This window comes from Aethalodelphis obliquidens, unplaced genomic scaffold (genome assembly GCF_003676395.1).
Source record: "Aethalodelphis obliquidens isolate GAN/ISIS:26980383/991018 unplaced genomic scaffold, ASM367639v1 scaffold2, whole genome shotgun sequence".
NCBI classification, from domain to species: Eukaryota; Metazoa; Chordata; class Mammalia; order Artiodactyla; family Delphinidae; genus Aethalodelphis; species Aethalodelphis obliquidens.
This window is the reverse complement of record NW_020837946.1, coordinates 15,783,301-15,794,958: the sequence shown is the minus strand read 5'-3', so window position 1 is coordinate 15,794,958 and position 11,658 is coordinate 15,783,301.

Genomic DNA, 11,658 nt, shown 5'->3' with positions numbered 1-11,658 from the left:
CGACCCTCCAGGGTTATCAACTCCTTGGGGACAGCAGATGCACCTTATAATTCTTTGTATCCCCCGCTGTGGTTCTAGTGACCCACCTAACCTCATTCATTTCCTCCACTCTCCCTCTCGTTCACTCCCCTTAGCCCCCCTCAAGGGCATCAAGCCTACCCTTGGCTCAAGATTTTACATTTTCCATTCATGTGCTTTATACCTTCTTCCCAAAGATAGTCACATGACTATTACCCTCCTTTCATCCAAGGCTCTACTAAAATCACTCCCTCTATTATTAATATTCCCTTTCCCCTTTCCCTGTTTATTTTTTTTCTCATAGCACATAACACTACCAGACATAACATCATCTATCTACCTATTCCTTGATTGTCTCTATCCTCACACCCACCGCATGAGCACAGAGACTCTGCTTTGTTCCCTGCTGTTCTCCTTGTCCCTAAGGCCTTGCCCGTTACATAACTGGATATAAGTAAGTAGTTACTGAAATAACAAACCAAAGAATCCTGCAAGAAAAAGAGGAAGTAGAGGAAGGCCCAATGTTTTACTGTATTATAATCAGTTCTATTAAAGGAGCTTCCGACTAAGGTCTCCCTAACCCTACTTCACAGATAAATATATAAATTTTTATCTACATAAAAATATAAATACAAAAATATATAAATTTTTAAATTAAAGATTAACCTTTGAAAACAAAAGATTATGGAAAAGAAGCATATTAGTAGAATAGCACGTACCCTACCAGCTGGATGTGAGAGGAGGTCTTTTGGAAGGCATCCTTTGTCAACTCATTGGCTGGAATTGATCATACATATTTCAACTTCATTTCTTTTCTTTTCTATTGGCTTTTGACAGTAGCTGGTGGCAACCCAAGGGAGCAGTGAAGAAAGAGAACTAGGGTGGCTGTCCAAAAATCTGTGTTCTACCCACCAACTTTGTCACTAAGTTGAACAAATCATTTAAACTCTCTGGATGTCCTTTTTCACCTTTCATCTATTAACAAGGTCCATGGAACACAGATTGGAAAAATTCTGCTTTATAAATATGTTAATATCATTAGTCTTACTTAATTGTTGATGTGATCTAGGCTCAGGTGAGTTTAGAAGATCTTAGATTAAAGAGCTAACAGGTTGTTATCACAGAATTTCTCAGGGCCTTTAATATACTGACATATGTTATGACCTTCCAAGATGTGGGATACAGTAAATAGAGCTCTCCAAAGGAACTCTTAACCAAGGAACACTTTCAACAGCTCCTAAGACATTCCTCCCTGGAGCACCACTTTAGGAAATACTAGAAATGATCTCCAAGACCACTTAATGTATTAACATTATCTGACCATGACACCATCATTCAAGGGACAATTCTAATGCTATTGAAGAAAGCCACAAACAAAGGAACTTTTAAAATATGATACTCACTCAAAACTTAAAAAGACAAACAATCAAGTAAAAATTGGGTTTTCATTCTACTAAAAAAGATATACAGATAACTAATAAGTGTATGAAAAGATGCTCAATGTCATTAATCATTAAGGAAATGAAAATTAAAACCAGAAGGAGACACTAGTACACACCCATTAGAATAGATATAATCAAAAAGATGAACAGTATACCAAGTGTTGGCAAAGATATGGAGAACTCAAAACACACAGGTTGCTGGTGTGAATGTAGAATGATGTGGCCACTTTGGAAAACAGGCAGGTTCTTAAAAAGTTAAACATACACTTACCATATACCCAGCAATTACACTACTGGTATCTACTTAAGAGAAGTGAAAATATATGTCCCCAGAAAAAACTTCTACTCAAATTTTCGTAGTAGCGCTATTTATAACGGCTAACTAAAACCCCAAAACAATCAAAATGTCCATCAATTAGTGAATGGATAAAAATGCAATTTATCCACAAAATAAAAAGGAATAAACTACTGATATACGCAACAGCACGGCTGAACCCGAAAACATTGTGCCAAGTGGAAGAAACCAGACATAAAATACTACATGCAGTAAAATTTCATTTGTATGAAATTCCTAAAAAAGCAAAAGTATAGAGATAAGGCAGATCAGCGGCTATCTGAGGCTAGAGGTAGAATGGGAATCCACTGTAAATGGGAATCAATAAGGGCTCTTTATGGGGTGATAGAAATGCTCTAAAACTGGATGGTGGTGATGGTGTGCACTGTCTAAATTAACTAAAACGCACTGAACTGTATTTCACAATGTGTGAATTACATAGCATATAAATAATACCATAAAAAATCTGTTAAAAATAACAGTTCAAGGATGTCCATATGCAAGGACGAAATCAGAAATATGACGGAAGATCTCGGTGAAGGACTTGTGTATTATTCTTGCCTTAGACCATTCCTCCTAGAGTGTAGATATACACACACAAACACACACGTCTCGGTGTAGTGACTTAATTAAAATAAGTTTTATTAGTGCTGATGACACCAGGACAGAAATGCTGCTCAATGACAAATATGCAAAACAGTAAAGTCAATTCCTATAAACAAACAACAAAATCTTTCTACATATTTATATAACATACGCATATATAACATGTATATGTATATATAACATGTTATAGCTGTAACAATCTATATCTATCTACCTAGCTTTATATCCCTGTATGTATATGTGTGTGTGTGTGTGTGTGTGTGTGTGTGTGTGTGTGTGTGTGTGTGTGTGTGTATTTATATTGGGTTGGCCAAAAAGTCCGTTCGAGTTTTTCTGTAAGATGTTACAGAAAAATAGGGACGAAGTTTTTGGTCAACCCAATATATGTGAATTATATGTGTGTCTTATTTTCCCCTCTAGATAAAGCGAAAGGGAGACACCAAAGACTCTCAGAAGTCTGTGAGTCTTACAGAAATCTGATTTGCTGTGTTCATAATATGGGCCATAGACCTTCTCTGAGGAGATGGCATTTAAGCTGAGATTGAAATGATAAAAAGGAGCCAGCCATACAAAGATCCAGGAGAAGAGCAGCCCATGCTGCAGGAAGGGGCAGTGTGAAGACCCTAAGCATGAACAAGTGTAGGGGTTCGAGGACAGAAGGGAGGCCAAGCCAGTGCAACTGGAATGTAAGGAGCCAGCGTGAATGTGGCATGTTGAAACTGAAGGGGAAAGGGGGCCGTTTAGATCATGCTGGGGCTTGCTATGGCTTTTGGATTTTATTCCAAGGGCAGTGAGAAATTAGTGGAGGAGAGAGATGTTATTTGGGTTTGTGTTTTTAAAAAACCACTCTAGCTGCCTTGTGGGAGGCAAGAGTGACCACTGAGAGAAGAGCTGGGAGACCACCGCAAGAGCCCAGATGAGATACCATAGTGATGGCACGACTGTGTTTGTCGAGTAGGACAATGGTTAAGAGCAAGGACGATGGCAACAAAATGATGGAGGTTCACATCTCAGCTCTGTCACTTCCCATCCAAGGGGCTTTGGAGAGCTTATTAAACCTCTGTGAGCCCCACTTTCTTCCTCAAATTAATAAAAACGGGTAATACTAATATTTATTCCATATGATTGCTAGGATAACTCAATGAAAGAAATCATCATACTAAGTGAAGTAAGTCAGACAAATGCCACATGATATCACTTACATGTGGAATCTAAAAAAAATGAGACGAACTTATTTACAGAACAGAAACAGACTCACAGACACAGAAAACAAACTTATGGTTACCACACACTACTATATACAAAATAGATAAAAACAAGTTCCTGTTGCACAGGGAACTATATTCAATATCTTGTAATAGCTTATAATGGAAAAGAATTTGAAAAAGTATGTGTGTGTGTATGTGTGTGTATATATATATATACAGACATATGTTTATATGTATAACTGAATCACTTAGCTGTACACATGAAACTACACAACACTGTAACTCAACTGTATTTCGATAAAAAGAAATACATATAAAACACTTGGAATATATTAAGTGCCCCCAAAATGACAGTGATTATGACCCTTCAAAATCCATTCTACTAAGTGTACCATCATCAACCATGTAGCAGATGCTGTTTATGTCCTGCCCCATATCTCCTGGAGACACCTGAGTTCACCAGCAGGTATAATGGACAGTTTCCAGCACAGTCAACTTCCCACCTTCAGCACCAGCATCTCTCCTCACTTCCTGAAGGGCTTCCTCTGGCATCACAAAGATTTGCTCAACAGCCAGCAGGAATTAAGTACCCAGCCAGAGGCAACCATCAACCAAGGGAGGATGGTAGTTGGTGGATAAATTAACCCGGCTCTCCAACCTCTGTCTGCACATTTCGAGGTACATTCCACGCAGTTTCTTGAGGGGTTTCCAGTGAGACTGAGCATGGGTAACTCACTCACTGACTCACCTTTTGTTGGGTTTCCTCCTGCCCTGTCACTTTTCCCATTTCCTCACATCTGCTTTCTCGGATCACTTCCCAAATCAGCTACTATGACCAAATGCTTGTCTTAGAGTTTGTTTTAGAGGAAACCCAAACTAAGACACATCAGCTCTGTATGTTTAGGCAATCTCACCATACCCTTTTATCTATAAAAGGGGTAACTGGGCTTCCCTGGTGGCTCAGTGGTTGAGAATCCACCTGCCAATGCAGGGGACACGAGTTCAATCCCTGGTCCAGGAAAATCCCACATGCTGAGGAGCAACTAAGCCTGCGTGCTGCAACTACTGAAGCCCACGCACCTAGAGCCCATGCTCTGCAACAAGAGAAGCCACCGCAATGAGAAGCCCGTGCACCACAATGAAGAGTAGCCCCCGCTCGCCACAACTAGAGAAAGCTCACACACAGCAACGAAGACCCAACACAGCCAAAAAAAAAAAAAAAAAAAAGATTTGGTCAAAAAAATTAAAATAAACTGAATACAGAAGCTTATAATGGCTGTTAAAATAAGGCTATGTTAAGCTAATTCAGCTTAAGAATGTAGCAGATTATATGTTCTAAAGATGGTCGCTCAACATCTTCCATCTCCCACATGTGTTTGCACTGGAAGTTTGTCATTCCCCCTTCCGTAGGCAGAATCTGTTTTCCCACCCCTTGAGTCTGGGTGGGTCCTGTGACTGACTTGTCCAATAGATATGATGGAAATGATGTCCCAGTCTTAGGAGAGACATTAACTAGACTTGCAGGGACAACTTCCTGTCCTTTGGAAGATAGCCAATGGGGAAGAAAGGAGAACTTCCTGAGATGTCCGTGCTGTGTGAAGCCCAAGCCATGTGGAATGACCACACACACAGAGAGAGTGGCATACGAGTGAGTGAAGAAGCCATCTTGGAGGTGGGCCCTCCAGCCTCTGCTGCCCCAGCTGATGCCTGGTGGAGCAGAGACAAGTGACCAAGGGAGCCCGCCCTGAATTCCTGCCCCACAAAGTCATGGGCAAAATAAATGGCTGTTCTAAACCACTAACTGTTGGGGGTAGTTTATTACACAACAATAGAGAATTTTAAAGTATTTAGAATTAATAATTTGAAAATTCATAAAATGTTTTCTAGGATTAGACTGACTTCAGGAAGAAATTTGTAGATATGGTTTCCAAAAACGTGATGAAAGTTCTTGTGGGGAAACAGAAACAATGAAAGCAGAATCCTATTTGAAGTCTCACTCTTTTCATTAGCTGCAGAGTAATGAAAAACAGCCACCCTGAATATCCAATTTCCCCCAATACTTTAATTCTTTTCTTAGGCTGGAAGTTTTAACAATTCATCCTTTACTGTAAGTTGAAAAAAATACATAATGATTTTTTTAAACTTTTTCTATTTCTGGGCAGCAGATTTTGAAGGTGAAGCTTTAATCACATGCTAGTCTTATAATCACTGCTGGTTTTCAACTGAAGTATTACAAATTGGGCTTTAGTTCAATTTAAATTGCATGGGCCAAATCCAACCCTTGGTTATTACAGGCAACTCCCATTGAAATCATTAGTAGTTGTACATATGTAACTGAGGAGATAATTTGGCCACATGTGCTTTGTCTCCATGTGTCTCTACACAAGTGCAGGCACAGAGGCTGGGCTACATAGGGGAAACATCTTGCACTATTTGGAATAAGTTATCTTTTTGCCATACTGCATTCATGTCAACATGATGAAAAGAAAATGTAAATGTAAGGACAAGCAGCATTTCCTGCTGTAGCTTTCAATGTCCTGGTGGTTCCTGGCAACACTGACTCTATAAGCGGTTGCTGCTCCCATCAGTAACCATGGGAAGGGTCCTTTCTGTTCCCCTCCTCCCTCGCCCGCTCCTGGGAGACCCTGCTCCATTTACAGCTGATTGGAAGGGAAGTGCCTCAATGTCAGGTTTTGGCTCCAGCTCTGCCGTGGACAACTGCAAAAGGTTCACTTTTGACCAAACAAATGTCCAATGCACACGTAATCCAAACCGCCGGCCAGATGACATTTTTTACAGAAGGTCCTGGGGGGATACACTTGGTTCATTCAACAGTCAACAAACTTCTTTGAGCATCTAGAACAGTGGTTCTTAATCTTCAGCATGCTTCAGAGAATTCACTTCTCTCAGTCCCCAGAAAATGCTAATGCTGCTGGCCCAGGGACCGTACTCTGAGAACCACTGTGGTAGAATTTGGGTAACACTGTAGACATAGTGTCAAATAAGGTATGGTCATGAATGTACAATGCTGGATTCTAGCAGGGAAGATAAAAACGCAAATCAACAATTGTGGTATGGTCTGATGAGTGCTACCACAGAGAAAATGCGGGCCTCCTGGTAACACATGACCTGATTTCGGTTAAGAGGGAGAGGACAGCATAAAATATTTAGTGATAAGAGAAACCAGCCATAGTGACCTTTGGTTTGTGCTTGTCAGCCAGTACCCCCTTTTCCTTCTGTATCAAAAGAGCTGTTTCCCTTTTGGAAACTGACTGTGCCTGGCTTACTACAGCCTTGTCAGTATCTGCTATCAATCACATGGCCTTACTTCTCTGCCACGGGGGACCACGTGATCCAGGCTGGCCAATCACAGCCCTTTTCTTGGGATTGACAATGAGACTGGGAGAGAGAAAGAATCTTTCTCCTTCTGAGATTCCCCAGCAATAAAGGACCATGTATGTCTGGAGCTCCTGGAACCATCTTTAGCACCATGTGGACAGAGCCAATCTGAGAATAAAGCTGCAGCAGATGTTTTTGCAAAGATGACCACAAAAATGTCACCCATCCCACATGATCTTCTTTGACATGCCTCCTATGAAAGAGTGGGGTCTATGTTTCCTCCTCTTCAATCTGGAAAACGGCAGAAGTGACACTGAAACTAAGACATAAAAGGCAAACCAGGATGATCTGATCCTCTTAGGATGCTTGCTCATGGAACCCAGCTATCATGCTGTGAGGAAGCCCAAGCAGCCACAGGAAGAGGATACGTGTCAGTGTTCTGGCCGACAGCTCCAGCTGAGGCCTGGGCCAACTGCTACCATCAATCACAATTCATGAGAGTAAATGAGCCCGCAGACAATTCTGGCCCCCAGTCACCGCTCAGCTTCTTTTCAGCTGAGGCCTCAGACATTGTGTAGCAGAGAAAAGCCCTCCCTGTGCCCTCTCTGATTCCTGACCCACAGAATACCATGAATGTATTGGGAGGTTTAGGGTGGTTTGTTTTGTGACAAGAGGAACTGGAACAGAAACCAGGCCAGAAGTAAACAAAGCTGAGACATGGAAGAGAAAAAGAGAGGGGGGAGAGAGAGAGAGAGAGAATGAACTTCAACTTCAACTTCACTTGAACCCCCTAGCTTAAACCTTGCCTGAATTAAGATGGACCTGATCTCAGCCATCCTAATTACATGAACTAATAAATCCTTACTTTTACCTAAGTTATTTTAAATTTGGGTTTCTGTCAACTCCAACCTAAACAGTCTGAGTACAACAACCTTTAACTATCATGCAGCAAAGGAAAATTAATAAAGGAATAGGAGACACAAAATATTGAGAGTTTGGTACTTGATGTCTCTTAGGATGTTATCAAAGATACTGTAATATCTTAAAATCCCTCAGAAAAGAAAATCATTAAGACAAGAGAAAAATAAATATTAGAATCAGAAAAATGTCAGGTATAGGTAAACATCTAAATCAGGCACATCTACAAATAAACCTGGACCCTGTACTAGAATGGCTGGCCTCTTACCATAGATCCATGTTGTGTGATCCAGTCACATCTTTTGTATCTCAGTCAAACTACTGAATAAACAATAATACAAAGGATGGGATGCTTCTGAGAAAGAGCTACAAAAAAATCGAGGACAGAAAGTTTGTGAGCAAAAACGAAATAGGGCAAGGGAATTATTAAATGGACGGATAGCAAAGCAAGATTTGAGAAGTAATTACTTCCTAAGGAGTAATCTTTCCCACTTCATCCTTCTTCCTCCAGGTGCTTGCTGAGCCTAAAATATTTGAGGGTTTTTTTTTCCTTTTGAGTGTGATTATTTATTCCCAACCATAATTAACTAAGAAAGAAATACACCCAAACAAAAAGAAAGAATTTTAATTTCTTTGAGATTTTTGGCATCATGATATCATTCTTCTACAGGTACCCTGAGAAATAGGCAAGGAAATTATTTTTAAAGTTTACAAATGAAGATAGAAGATCTACAATGATTCTTTTCTCTATATTATGGAAAACACAAGGCTGTCAGTCTTCCTCAACATACAGTGTTAATTATTGTCATTAGTCAAAGAAAAATGCTCTGTTTCACAGTGAATTGGGCTTAAAGGACTGACTTAGTTCTCCACAAGTACAGGGTACTAGAAAGAACACCAAACTTGGAGTCATGGTACCTCCACGCAATAACAGATACATTGCTTTGGACAAATCATTTAACTTCTGAGGCAAAATGTCTTCATATGCAAAATCCTTCATTCCACCCATATGGATGCTTTGAGTCTCAAAACAAGTCATGTGAAATTTCTTTACCAACTCTAAGTGCTACATGCTGTGAAGGGCTATTCAAGTTCAACTAATACAAGGTAGGTCAAACATATTTAGATTAGGTGACCCTTAACACTGCCCACATCTGTATAACTGCTAACCTTCATCAACGGAAGAAGTATTTTAAGGTATATATTATATAAATTCCTATACCTAAAAGTCAACTTTAACAAAAATCCGAAAATAAGCTCTTGGCAGCATTAGTTCTTAGAGTCCTGACAGCATGGGAAGCACCTGGCCCAGAGTTGGAGACCCCATTAGATTTTAAGAGTTGAAGAATGAAGAACTACTGGGAAAGTTATACCACGCTAAAAGAGCCCAGTAATTACACTATTTTAGCCTGTTTCATCTGCAAATTATAGATATGATTGGAAATCTCTTTTTATGGCTAAAGGCACATATCTGATACAAGTGATTTGATAGAACAATTAGTGGATGTTAATTGATTGGGCAAGCAGGGTCAATAAGGAGCTTTCTCCTAAAATATGTTTGCCTTAGTTAATAAAGGAACATTGTAAGCATCAACCCAAGGGCTGGTGGCTAAGCTGGTTACACATGGAAGAACAGGAAGTGAACTAGGAGTTCTGGCTGCTTTCCCTTCTTTGAAACTAACATCCAGGAAGTGGTCAATTTTCCCAGTTATGACGATCATGACAAGACAGGACTTCCCATGATATTGATGACGCCTCTTATTTACTCCATAGGCAGCACAGGAGTCTAAGTTCCGTCGTGCTACCTTCCTCTTTCTGGAGCCACCCAAAGGACAGGGCTGTGTGTCAGGGGGAAAGTCTAGAGACAAAGGTCAAAATGGCCATTTGCCTCAATAGAGAACTTTTTTAATTAATTAAATTCCTACCTTAACTCTCCATTTACCTTTCTCAGTATACTCATAACACAGTCTACCATGATCCAGGCATTCAAGATATTTCATAGAATTATCAGATAGCCTCAACAAAACTTCCAAATGTCACACAACCCATCTCCTGTGGGCTGAATTATGCCCCCAAATATTCATATGTTTAAGTTCTAACCCCCAGTACCTCAGAATGTGACTGTATTTAGAGATAGGGTCTTTAAAGAGTTAATTAAGCTAAAATGAGGTCATTAAGGTGGGCTCTAGTCCAATATGACTGGTACCTTTACAAGAAGAGGTGATCAGGACACAGACACACACAGAGGAAAAACCATGTGAAGACACAGAGAAAAGACAGCCATCTATTGGACAAGGAGAGAAGTCTCAGAAGACCTAACCCAGCCAACACTTTGATCTTGGACTTCTAGCCTCCAGAATTGTGAAAAAATAAATATCTGTCATTTAAGTCCCCCAGACTGTGGTACTTCATTATGGCAGCCCTAGCAAACTATTGCACTATCCATTTGCTTTTAGCCCAAACAATGATCTAATGGCTCAGCTGTTTTACAGATTTCTAGAGATAAAAATCCCATATTATTCCATAAGAAATACTTCTTAAAGACTGGCCCATTTCTATGCTCACATAGATGCTTTTTATAGTCACCACGTTAATTTGATCAAGGTAGAAACCTGTTACACTCTCCTCCCCACATCCTACTCCTCCATCACTTTTCTCCTTGTTTTCAGCTTGAAAAGCATAGCCTGACCTGCTTTCCAAACAATTAAACTCTCTGTTTCCCTCTTCTAATTATGTTTCCATATGAGTGAAGACTCAAGTAAATTCAAATCAATCCTCAATATGTCAGTTGAGAATTCGACTCTGAAAGGAACTCTAAGATGAAGTTCAGTTTCAAATCTTAGTTTGGCTTTTCAACCTAACACCTACAAGCTAACATTTAGACTCAACATTGAGCATACACATCTAACTTATTCAAGATAGGTACATCACTTCCATTCTGATTTTTATCTTCTCATTCCATTGACTCCATAGTCAAAGAGCTGAGAAAAATGCCTTCCCTCCATTCCTCCAGAGGAGAGAAATTAATTTTCCAGTCATGTAAATAGACACAGGTTTATGGCTTTCTGACTTCTAAGTCACAGATCAGAAAACAGACTAAGGATGCTATAAACCGTTATGATTATCGTTGTTGTTTAGATGTTTAGGAAATGCATTTAATTTTGTCCTTCATCTACTTCAAGCAGGGAAAATCAAAAATTCTATTTGTAATAATATGATATTTACCTCAGCTGAGTTTATTAGAATGTACATTCAACAAATTTTGTCCAGTAATTGCAATCAAATTACCTCCGATTGTGACTGAGGGCATGCAACATTTTCTCAGATTTCAGCATCCTGGTGGCAGGTGTCTTCGACTCTTGACTATTCCATGGATTTTAAAGGTAAATTAGATTAAATCATCAGTTACAGCTCTAAGTTTATTTTATCTTTCCTTGTTGAATTAAAGTCATCACCATATTTTTGTACCCTAATATGAGGTCCTTTCTTTTCCTGCTTACTTTATGGGATGTGGTGTTTGTTATTAGCATGTTGTATTTCAAATACTTCGTTCAGCCTTTAGAATCTTACAAAGGAAAAAAGAAGCCTATAATCCATTAAGGAATCCATTTCTAAAAAACACCACCATTGCATCAAAGAAATTTGCTACATTTGTTTGGAAAAGTTCTAACTACAATGCAGTCATCTTTTCTGACAAGAAGTCAGAAAACTTTGATAGTTATAAACATCGGTAGCTATTAAACCAAAGCAGACAGTGAGAGGTCTGTGGTGTACTAAGGGAACAATTTCCTCT